The sequence below is a fragment of the Ochotona princeps genome, chromosome X (genome assembly GCF_030435755.1).
Source record: "Ochotona princeps isolate mOchPri1 chromosome X, mOchPri1.hap1, whole genome shotgun sequence".
Classification (NCBI taxonomy): domain Eukaryota; kingdom Metazoa; phylum Chordata; class Mammalia; order Lagomorpha; family Ochotonidae; genus Ochotona; species Ochotona princeps.
Genome location: NC_080865.1, coordinates 105,631,316 through 105,643,319, shown reverse-complemented (window position 1 = coordinate 105,643,319; position 12,004 = coordinate 105,631,316).

The following is a 12,004-nucleotide window of genomic DNA, read 5'->3' as shown; positions in this document are numbered from 1 at the left end:
TAGAAGCTTCAGGGCCTGCCTGGCTGTAGAGTGGGTGATGAGTAGGTGTTGGAGAGGTGCCTTGTTGCTGGTGAAGACTGGTTTGCCCCTCATTTCGCTCTAAACAGCAACCTTGCAAAGCATTCTTTGAAACAATAGTCTTAATTTGCAAGCAGAAATTGTGTATGTTTATGGTATTCCACATGCTGTTTTACAATATGAGTGCATTGTGGGAAGCTAGGTGGAGTTAACTAGTCTGGAAACATTCTTACCTCCTCCTGCTTAATGTTCCTGGACTTGAAATAGAATATCTTAGGAATTTCTTGAGGGAAGAGGGAGAGTGACAGGTGCCATACTATCCTTAAGAACAAGAAGGCACTCACGATGTCTGCCTGGCAGCCTTTCAGACATGGGCCTGCAGTTGCTCAGGGCACGAGAATGGTGGCAAGGATGGAGCTCGAGTCAGCACACGTGGGCCTGGAGTAGAGCTGTAAGCTAGATCAGGAAGAGAAGGTAGGGTAATGAAGTTATCAGTATGCGGAGATGCAGAAAAGAGCACTGTTAACAGGGTGGGAGATGTGGCTCAAGTGAGGAAGACCAAGAGAGTTCAGCTGGAACTGGGGGTGGGGAGGTGGGGAGGTGGGGAGAAGGGATGCAACAGAGGGTTTTGCCTGTGGGCCTTGGAGGTGTGGGAGATGGTGATGAGCACCTAGGGAGAGCAGCTGAGAGAATGGAGAGAATGCAGGGCAGTTCACATTGTGCTCTAGGTCAGAGTCACCAGGAAGCCAAGGGAGAACATGCATTTTACCATTTTTCTTGGTTAATAAACTCTTCAGGAAGCCTCATAGTTAGAGTATGATGTTTCAGTATGGACACTGAGAACCGTATCCCGACTGCCTAGGAGATCACAGGGAATATGAATGCCCTTGCAGGCTGAGAACTCTGAGGTCACTCATTTCCTGTTGGATTTCCCACACAGGATGGTAGCAGTCCCATACCCTCTCATAGGGTCTGGTGACATCTGAGCTACAACCAGGAGAACCAGGTGGCACTCAGAGAAAAGGATTGTAAATTTCCTTCTGGACTCAGGAGAGCAGCTTTCTCTGGTCCTTATCTATCTCTAGCCTTGGCTCCAGGCCTCTCTTACACCTACCATCAGGGTTGCTTGTGAGCCCCAAAATTAGTTCAGATAGACAGAGACTAATAAAGGTCAGCTAGCTGATAATCATGCAGCTTGGACCTCACTGATCAAGCTTCCTATCTGGCTTTTCAGATAGACAGAGAGAGACGTAGATGTAGGAAGGCTGGAACAGCCAGGGAAAAAGCCAATTAGCCTATAATCGCTCAGCCTGTACTTACTGTCAGGCTCCCTATTTGCCTCTCCTGGACTTTACTAGGTAGGATGTAGGGTTAAATTCTTCCTCACTCATTGGGCTTTTGGGGATTTCCCTGCTCACCTGCCTAAAACTTTTCTATTCTTCAATTGTTAAAATGCAAAGTTTTGTAAAGCCATGCTTAATTACTATATACTGCAAAGTTTAAATTGTGGCTTAATTTTCTTCCCCCAAAAAACTATCAATTTATGACTATTAATGCTAAACAAGATGTAACAATATAGAAACTTTGATGTTAACTTTGTACTTAGCTGTTATATATATGATGGATGTTAATGTAGATGCCTCCACTGTTCCTGTGCCACTCTGATTTAGGTTAAACTCAAAAACATGTTAGCTTGGGAGGAAAAAAAAAGGTTTATAGCAGCTGGTTGTGTATATACTAAAATTGAGATATCAAGGAAGTAGTTACAGGATGTGGTTAAGAACTTGCATTTTCTAACATATTGGTCGCTCAATATGTCAATTAACTTTATGGTGGTGTTAATTTTGATGTTGTTTTTCCTGTTGTTGGAGTTGTGTAGTGACATCTCATTGGAGGAAATGGTATTCTACCAGCCCTACTTTCAGGCCAAGGTTGGTCTCCCAATGAAATTGTTGAATTTATCTGGACAATGGGATGCTGGACTCTCTGCATGGCCCATGCCTGCAATGAAGGAATCTTGACAGGATATGATCTGTACCACTGTAACAGTATGGAGGAATTCAACATGGGGGGAGGGCTTGGAAAGGGGCTGGGGGGAATCCCAGAGCCTATGAAACTCTGTCATAAAATGATATAAAATTAAAAAATAATAATAATAAAAAAGTTTTAAAAAAAAAAGAACATGATGTCATAGCCCGGGCTTCTAGGGCTCTCAGCTGAGGGTATCGACCCTCCTGAGAGTGCTAACCTATAAAATGTTGAAACTTTGCAACCTCGAGTGTCAGAATCGCTGACTCTTGCTAAGTTGAAAACTCAGTCCAAAGTCAGCTCTTGCCTTCAGCCGGCTCCTGCTTAAGGGAGCTGCTGCTATAATGACGCGTGTATGCCAGGGCTGCTCAGCCTCACATTTTTACCAAATTTTCTTTTTTTCTTTTCCTCCCTTCCTTCCCCTCTTCCTTTCTTTCCTCTCTCCCACTCTGCCTCCCTCCCTCCCCCTTCCCTTCCTTTTTCCTTCCTGCCTTTATTGAATAAAATTATTTATTTCGAAAGGTGGATTTACAGAGAGAAAGGGAGAGGTCGAGACACCTTCCATCTGCTGCTTCACTCCCCAGATGACAGCAATGGACGCACCGGAGCCCATCTGAAGCCACAAGCTTCTTCCGGGTCTCCCACAGGAGTGCAGGTCCCAAGGCTGTGGACCATTTTCTGCTTTCCCAGGCCATAAACAGGGAGTTAGATTAGAAGTGGAGCAGCTGGGACTCAAACTAGCACCCATATGGGATGCCAGCACTGAAGGTGGAGGCTTAATGTGTTATGTTGTGGTGCTGACTCCGTTACTTTTTCAAATACTGAAAATTTGTCAGTATACTCAAAGGAGCACTACATTTAAAATGACAGTTTTACAACAACTTACTCAGCTATGCTGTACAAACAGCTCAGATGATGCTCTGACAGTTTTCCCACAGTCTAGAAAGCACCCCTTTGAGCCATCCATCATCACGAGGATAGCTTGCAGCAAGTTGCTCCCTGCTGCTTGCCAAGTCTCGTGTCTCCACTCAGTTCACACTCCTAGATCCTGACCCTCATCTTCTTGTAGCAAGCTGATTGATCTTTCTGGATTGCAGAGATACCATCCTCGTGGGCCCTGCTGACACATGATGGACTCATCAACACCATAAGCAACAGCAGCTGCCACCTTCCCAGGGGCTCTGAGCCCATTTCTAAGAACAACAGCAGCAGCACTTGCTGTGTTTGCAACTCAAGTCACCTTCTTTAGCTTTTCCCCGCTGACTCCACTCTGGCTTTCCTTATCTTCCAAGCATTTCACACTATCTTTTTCATGCTCCAATTTTACAGTTTGATGCTATTTCATTTCTTGTATCTTCTAGGGTATCACCAAGACTTCTCCTAGGGTACGAACTCTGATCTGTCTTCCTTTTATGTTTCTGAAGCCTATTGCCTCAGTCCCCCTACCTGACTTCCCTGTCCCGGCTTTCTCCCAAAAAACTGGTGTGTTATGTTTCTCACAGGGAAGGGGCGCAGGCTCTGGACTCAGTCACACCTCACTCTACTCAGCAGCTGTGGAGCTTCGTGGGTGGGTGGGCTTTGTTGAGTCTTTTTTTTATAATTTTATTTTTGATGATATTTACATAACTGAAAAGAATGCATGCCCTTGTGGACCACTGATTAAGGTGGGAAGGGTTGAGGATTAAAGGAAAGTGGATGAGACCACTGTTTCCAAGTTTCATTTTCTTTCTATATCTGGGGGAAGGGGAGATAAAAGGGGAGAAGCTATACGCAGCATTCCAACCACATCAGTCCCTGAGGATGGGGAATGGCCACCCAGTGTCATCCCAGGGTCCCTGATGTGGAGCATGCTCTAGTAGTTCTGCTCAGGTTGTTTCCATAGTTCTGAAATGCTGTTGACTTTGTTGCTTCAAGGATGAGGAGATGCTTCCAAGGTTCATTGGCTGATGTGGTCCAGCTTGGAGTCCCCATTCACCCAGATATTTGCTGTCAAAGCTTATCTGAAACAGTTGTCAAATTTGTTCTGCCCTCTAACCTCTACTATGGTGCTAGGTGTATTCTGCAGGCCTCAATGGACTGCTGTATCCTCCATGGGCATGCCGTCCATTGCTCCTTGGCATCTGAAGAGTCCCAGTTAAGACACATGCATTCCACGGTCAGACCACAAACCCTGCGATTCTCCTCATGGTTGGAGTTTTGAGTTCAGCGGTTCACTTGGGGGGGGGGGTGCGGAATCCCCAAATAAGCCTGGTCTGAGGCGACCTCAGACCTGACTCTTGCATGTGCCAGCCATGGCAGGGTTCAGCTCAGTCTACCACCAACATCAGCCTATGCACACATGGTGGTTGCAGCTACTGCTCAGTTCTGTCACCAGCCCCATCTCTTATGCAAACCAACAGATGCTGTGCACAAACCCAACCCTGTCCACCGCACACTCAACCCTCACATACACCAACAGTAACTGTATCATAGTCGGAGAGACCCCCAGTAACCCCTACCAGGCCCACCTAGAGCCTCAGTTCCTGTGCATGCCGGTATGAACAGCAGACTGGTCCAGGCTGTCCTGCATTCCATTCGACTCTCATAAACATCAATGGGCATTGTAGCCTAGCTCAGCCCAACTGACCCCACTGAACAGGCCACATTCATACTGGCGGGTGCTACTGCCTGTCCAGACAGGCCCACTCCCAGCCCTGGTTCTCATGCTCACCAGTGGGAGCTGCAGCGCATAAGAGAGGTGCTCACAGTTTCCCTGTTACAAGGCCCACTCCCAGGCCCGGATCTTGCACTTTCCAGGTGGTGCTACAGTCTAGCTTGACAGAACTTGCCCCCAATCCCAGCACTTGCCAGCTGATGCTATAGCAAAGCCAACCCAGCCTGACCTTACTCTGATTCATGCATGCACCAGAGTGGATGTAATCACTTAGCCCAGCCTGGCTCTCCCTGTGAACCAGCTCACAATACAGGCCAACAGGTGTTGTAGCCCTGCCTAGCCTGGTCTGCCCCAGCCCCAGTTCTCATGCTCATCAGCAGGAGCAGTGGCCAGCAGGGGAACCCCCCATGGCTCCCCTTTTAGGCTTGCCATCCATCCCAGGTCTTACTTGTGTAGGTGGGAGCTGCGGCTCAGTCTGGCATGGCTTGTCTCACCTTGGTGTTCACCAGCAGGTGCTGCATCCCGGTCTGGCCTAGCCTGCCCCCAGTTCCATCTCACGCTGGTGGGTGCTACAGTTCAGCCCAACCCAGCCCAGCCCTGCCCAGCCCAGCCTGCCCCAAGTCCTGGCCCTAAAGTGAACTGGCTGGTGTTTCGGCCCAACCCAGCCTGTCCTGGATCCCATCCTGGTTCTCAGATCTGCCAGTGGGTGCTGTGAACTGGCCTGGTCTGGTCTACTCCCAGATTCTTGGGCTCACCTTGCAGGGACTGTGTCCTGACAGGAGCTCCCAAAGCCCTTCTGTCAGGTCACCTCCCATAGCAGATCTTGCGTACCCAACCTGACTTAGCCTACCTCCTGTCCCGGCAGGAACAGCGGCCTTGTCTGACCAGCCTACACCCATTCCGGCTCTGATTGTTGGGTAGTATAGCACAGTCCTGGTCCGTCCCCAGACCCAGCGCTGGCATGGCTCAGCAGGTGCCAAGACCTGACCCAGCCTGTCCTACATCCACTCTGCTCTTGCGAGCACCAGTGGGTGCTGAAGCCTAGCCCATTCTGTCACATCACAGACCCAGTTCCCACCCATGCGAAGGGATGCTGTAGTCATGTCCAGCCCAGTTCACCACTCCCATTCTGGCTCTCATGCTCACCAACGGGAACCACAGTGCAATTGGGGTGTTCCCTTAGCACCCTGACCAGGCTTGCTCCCAGCCACAGATTTTGTGCGTGCTGGTGGTTGCTCTGACCCAGCCTGGCATAGCCCATCCCCCATCTTGAACATTACCATCAGATGCTGTGGCCTGACCTAGCTTGATCTTCCCCACTCCCAACTCTCCCTGGTGGGTGCTACAGTCTGGCCCTGGCAATCCTGCCCCCATCCCTGCCTTTCATGAAAACCAGTACGTGATAGCCTAGCCTGGATGGTCTGCACTCCATCCTTGCTCCTGTGCATGTCAGTGTGCTACAATTTGGCCTGGCCTTGCCCAGTCTGTCCTCCCATCCAGAGCCAACAAAACACACCTGCTGGCAAGTGAAGCAACCCTGCCAGGCCTGACCAACACCCAGCATTGATTCATGTGCTCACCAGCAGAGCAACAGCCCTTCAGGGGAGTTCCCTACGTTCCCCCACCAGACCCATTCAGCAGACTCAGATCTCATATGTGGCAGTGCGTGCCAGTACTTTGACTGGCCTGGTCTGCCCCCTCTGACTCAGCCTTTGCACGAACTGTTAGATGTTATAGTCTGGCTGGCCCAACCCCCTATTCTTGAGTGTGGCTGTGGTACTCCATCCTGGACTCTTCTGATCTGTTCCCAAACCCAGTACTCATGATTGTCAGAAGGTTCCATGATTATGGTCAGGTCAGTCCATCTCTATCCCCAGCTTTTAAGCAAACCGGTGGATGTTGCAGTTCCACAGTAGTGAGTTCATGTATTCCCCCACAGAATCTGTCCCTGGTCCTGGTTCTCTTGTATGCTGGTTAGTGTCATGGCCTAGCCTAACATTACTAATCCCCTGTTCCAGCTCTCTCTTGCAGGTACTGTGATCTAGGCCTGCCAGGTAGGCCCCAGCCCTAGCTTTAGTGTGTGCTGATGAGTGGTGGTCAGAGGTGACCCATGCTAACTAGCCCAGCTCAGCTCTCCGACATGAGCCAGTGCATTGGTCTGAGCCAAAAAGATCATCCAGCTCCCCCTCTTGAAACTGTTCAGTCTCAGCTCCCTCGCTTACATGCAAGTACAGTAGGCTTGTCAGTGGGAGTGTCTCAGAAGTCATTCCTCACTTGCAATAAACTCCCTCAATGACCATCCCTCCTGTACTTCCCCTTGCTCCCTCCCTGAACAATCCACAGTCCCTGTGCCCTGGAGCACATGTGTTTCCCAGACACGACTTACAAAGCCTGATCTGGTGGAGTGGTGTGCTGGCCTGGAGCTGGACCTGCGCACTAGGGTCCCAAGCTCCTGGCATGCATACTGGCCTGGGACCTTACCCTTCTGCCCACCCAAGGTCCAAGGAAATTCAAAGTTCCCCAAGCCTGGTCCACCATCACACCATGTCAGCATGCTAACCTAGGGTTTTCCCCTCTCTACCTGTCTCCTCTCCCTCACTCCATGAAAGACCATGCACATGGGGAAATCCCTAGGCTTGCTCTGCCTTCCTGGGTGTAAGCCCCAGGTCCCTGCACAGCTCCACTGGCACCATCCCCCAGGCCCTCTGCAAGCCTGTACCCCCAGGCCCCCATTAGCCCACCCATGCCTGTGCAAGGCAGGCACCTATGCTGACCTACTTTCTAGAGTCTTAGTTTGTTCATCTAAGAAATGGGTACAAGAGCATTCAAAATTAGCTAAAAAATATTAGCCTAGGGTAAAGCATGGTACCTATTAGGTGCACTGATAATCACTGTCCATTGATGAGTCTGTTTTTCTTCTTTCTTTTTTTCCCCATACCTGGGCACATTGCTTTTTGATAAGTGCCTATGTGTGTTACCTTGGACATAGATTGGATTTTTGTATTAGGTTTGTTCACCATTGTCTCTCTTGAAATACTGTCTTTCTGTCATTCCCCTAAATCTGTCTTCCCCTTCTCAAGAAATTTCTCAGAGCTCTCTCTTTCCAGAAAACCTTTGTTGAAAGTAGAGGACTTCCCACCTGGAATACTAGGAGATGGCAGTTTTGTAGGTATGTATGAATGAATGTTTTTAAAAAAGGTTTATTTGTTTTTATTGTAAATATTGATAAACAGAAAGAAGGAGATACAGAGGGAAAAAAGATCTTCTATCTGCTGGTTTGCGCCCCAAGTGGCCACAATGACCAGAGCTGAACTGATCTGAAGCCAAGAGCTGGGAGCTTCTTTCAGGTCTCCCATTCGGTTTAAGGGCCCAAGGACTTGAGCCATCCTGCACTGCTTTCCTAGGCCATTAACAGTGAGGTGGATGGGAAGTGGAACAGCTGAGACTTGAACTGGTGCCCAGATGGAATCCTGGCACTTGCAAGTGGAGGATTAGTCAATTGAGCCATTGCACCATGTCTCTAAATAAATCTTTTTCACTAGGTGGGGTTACTGTGAGTACAACAATACTTTTTCAAAAATTATTTTTAAAGATTTATTTCCATACATTTTTAATTTGCAAGTCATATTTACAGAAAGAATCAGAGACATAGAGGGAAAGATTTTCCACCTGCTGGTTCATTCCTAAACAGCCTCAATGGCCAGGAATGAGCCAATCCGAAGCCGGGAGCCAGGAGCCTCTTCCAGGTCTCCCATGCAGGTGCAGGGTTCCAAGGCTTTGGGCCGTTCTTGACTGCTTTCCCAGGCCACAAGCAGGGAGCTGGATGGGAAGTGGAGCTGCTGGGACATGAACAAGCACTCATATGGGATGCCAACACTGCAAACAGAGGATTAGTCTGATATACCACCATGCTGGCCCTTAGCAGTGGCTTAAAACTTTATTTATTTTTATTTGAAAGGCAGATTTACAGAGGGGGGCGTCTTCTGTCCACTGGTTCACTCTCCAAGAGGCTGTAACAGTCAGTCATGGATTGTCCTCCAAAATCCCTAATCAGGAGTTCTAATCTCCTATATCTCAGAATGTGCCTATATTTGGAAACAATCTTTAGAGAGTTGGTCAAGATAGAATTAATTCAGACCAATATCTTTATAAAAAGAGAAAATCTGGACACAGAGACTGAAAACAAGAAGGAGGCTAGTATGAAAGCAATGAAAAAAAAAAGATGGCTATTGGAGTTGGTGACATGGCACAGTAGGTTAAGCCTTTGCCTACAGCACTGACATCCAATATGGGTTCAATTGCAGCTGTAGCACTTCCCATCCAGCTCCCTAGTGGCCTGGGAAAGCGGTAGGGAATGGCCCAAAGTCTTGGGACCCTGCACCCGTGTGAGAGACCCAGAAGAAGGTCCTTTCTCCTGGCTTTGAACTGGCCTGTCTCTGGTCCTCGTCGCTATTTGGGGGATGATTCAGTAGGTGGTAGGTTTCTCTATCTCAATCCCTCTTCCTTTCCTTGTGCTTCTCCCTTTCTCTGTTGTAAGTCTGCCTTTCAAATAAAAATAAACGACTCATAACTTTTTGAAGGTGAGGGCCTCAACAATATATTTCTACCCTTGAAGCCTTCACTTCAGGGTGCGTTGTTACAGTAGCTCTAGGAAAGTGATACATCTCTCTTACAGAAAAACTTCCTTTGTTCCCACAGGCTCCGGAACCTGACCAGAAGTGCACACTGCAATGCCAAGGAAACAAAACTCTGAGCTTGAAACTCACTGTTCTGTGGACACTGGCCGTGACTTCTGGAAATGAGCTGTCACACTTGGAAGCAGCTGTAGATACACCACACCAAGGCCTGAACACTTCTATTTCCCCCCTCAATTTGGAGTCTGCACTTGACATGTGAGAAGACACCTCTTTCTGAGATGTTGGATGTTGGAAACTATTTGCACAATGCCCTCACACAAACAGGTCCAGAAGGAATGCTGAAAGTAACGGAGTCATCAAATGTAGCAAAGATGAAGGAGGAAATGGCCAGGGACACCCTCAGGGGAGGAGGCAGCTGCTGTATATCGCACTAGATATTGCAGGATTGAAGAGACATGTTTTCAGGATGAGCCTGGCTGTGTGATGCATGTCACAGCGTCTGTAGCATGTCTCTGGACCTGATGTTTTGGAGTTTGCTAAGGCAATCTATCTCATGAGCAATTGTGAGGATTAAGCAAGCTTAGACAGGGGTAGTACATGAATGATAGTTATTCAATAGCTGTTTGTTGAATGAATTCAGAATTTGGGCACCATCTTCAAGGTTCAGGAGTGATATCATTAATTCCAGTATTGGAATTCTGGGGGTATCCCTTTAAAAGAGTGGTTTCTAATCTGGGGCTCTTAGACTTTCAGACTCCACGAATCAACCTGAACAGGTTCTTAGACTTCCTGAAACAGCATATACCATTTGTAGGTGGTATACACAAATATACATATATATATATGAGAACCAGGAAGGGAGGGGGCAGAACCGGTAGGGGAATAAGGGGTGGTTCCCTTGCTGGACAGCTACTCCCACTGGAGAGCGTGAGCTGGAATGGGGCAGACCCTACCAGGCAGGGCTACAGCACCTGTGCGCCTCATGTGGACCAGATCAGGGAAAACCAGGCTGGGCTGATTATTCCTAATGGTGCAATCTACAATTAGAATGGGTGAGGGTTGTTGGGGCTTAGCCACAGCATCAGCTGGCAGAAGCTGGCACTGGGGGCTAGTTCTGTCAAGTTAAACCACAGAACCACCTGGAGAGTGCATAATCTGGGAGTGGGAGTGGCCTGGGAGGGAAATAGTGGGCTCCTCCCTCTTGGGTTACCACTCCCACTGGAGGGCATGAAAACTAGGACAGGGGCTGGGGTGGCTAGACAGAGAGACACCCAACAACATCTGTGAAGGCTGGATAGTGGAGCTGGTTAGATGGAACAAGGTTTTAATACCCATTGACATGTATGAGAGCAGAAAGGGATGTGGGACAGACTGGACTACTGCTACACATACTGGCAAACCAGGGCAGGGGGTGGGCCTCGTTGGGGTTATTGTCGGTTGCTCCAGCTGGGCTGCAGCCCCCACTGGCTTATGCAAGGGCCGAGTGTGTGCTGGGCAGAACCAGGCTGGACTGCAACACCCATTGGTTCCAGTGGAAGACAGGGATGGAAACAGAACCAACCCAACAACTGTAACCACCAGCTGATGGGGCAATGGACTGTGCCGGGCCCTGTGCTTCCTAGTACACACAAGAATCTGGTCTGGGAACACCTCAGACAAAGTTTCTTTGGAGATCCCCCCAATCGAGCTTTCGGACTCAGAACCCTAGCCAAGAAAAGACAGAGGAAAGAACAAGTCAATCAGCCATCTCAGCTATATGTTGGCAATGAAAATACTGGGCAAACGGAGACTCTATGATGGACTATGTCAATCAGTGGATTCTCCAACGACTGCATCGTGCTTGGAGTGGTGAGAGTGGCAGCAATTCAGATCTGTTGAACTATCAAAACCACCCTGCCGGCTCTACCTTCAGACCAGAGATGGTCTCCCCAAGAAACTGATGAACTTATCTGGACAATGAGATGCTGGACTTTATGCCTGATAGATGCTTGCATTGAAAGAATCTCAACTGAATTTGAACTGTGGTAACGCAACAAGGTGGAGGAGTCCACCATGGGGGGGGTTTGGGGAGGAGTGGGGGAAATCTCAGTGCCTATAAAACTGTGACACATAAATGCAATGTAATTAATAATAATAAAAAGCAAAACAAAACTCCTGAGTGTATCTGTAAGAGCTCTTTTTTTCTGAGTCTAACAGATCAGTAGGCTAAGTAAATTTGATTGCGTTGTTCAGTGTGGATGAGTCTCTTTCAACAAGCCGAAGGCTGAAACAGTGAAAAAACTGACCCTGCCCTGAGTAACTCAGATTTTTGAACTTGCCTTCAAGACTGAGCCACAGCATCAGCTTTTCCCAGATCTTAAGTCTGCTAGGCTTCAGACTAGAACTAGACCTTTAACTTTCGGGACTCTTAGACCTTTTCAACTCTGACTCGAACAATAGTGTTGGGTTTCATGAGTCTCTACCTTGCTGACTCACTCTACGCATCTTGGGACTTGTCAGTCTCCATAATTGTTTTAGTCAGTTCCTAATAACGAGTCTCTTTCTGTATCTCTATAAAACACTTCATATATTTATGTAACATTATAGATGCATAATATATTTAGTATCAAATAATATGTGTATTTAAATGTAATCTAAAAATAACTTGATTTTTTTCTTTCTAAAATGT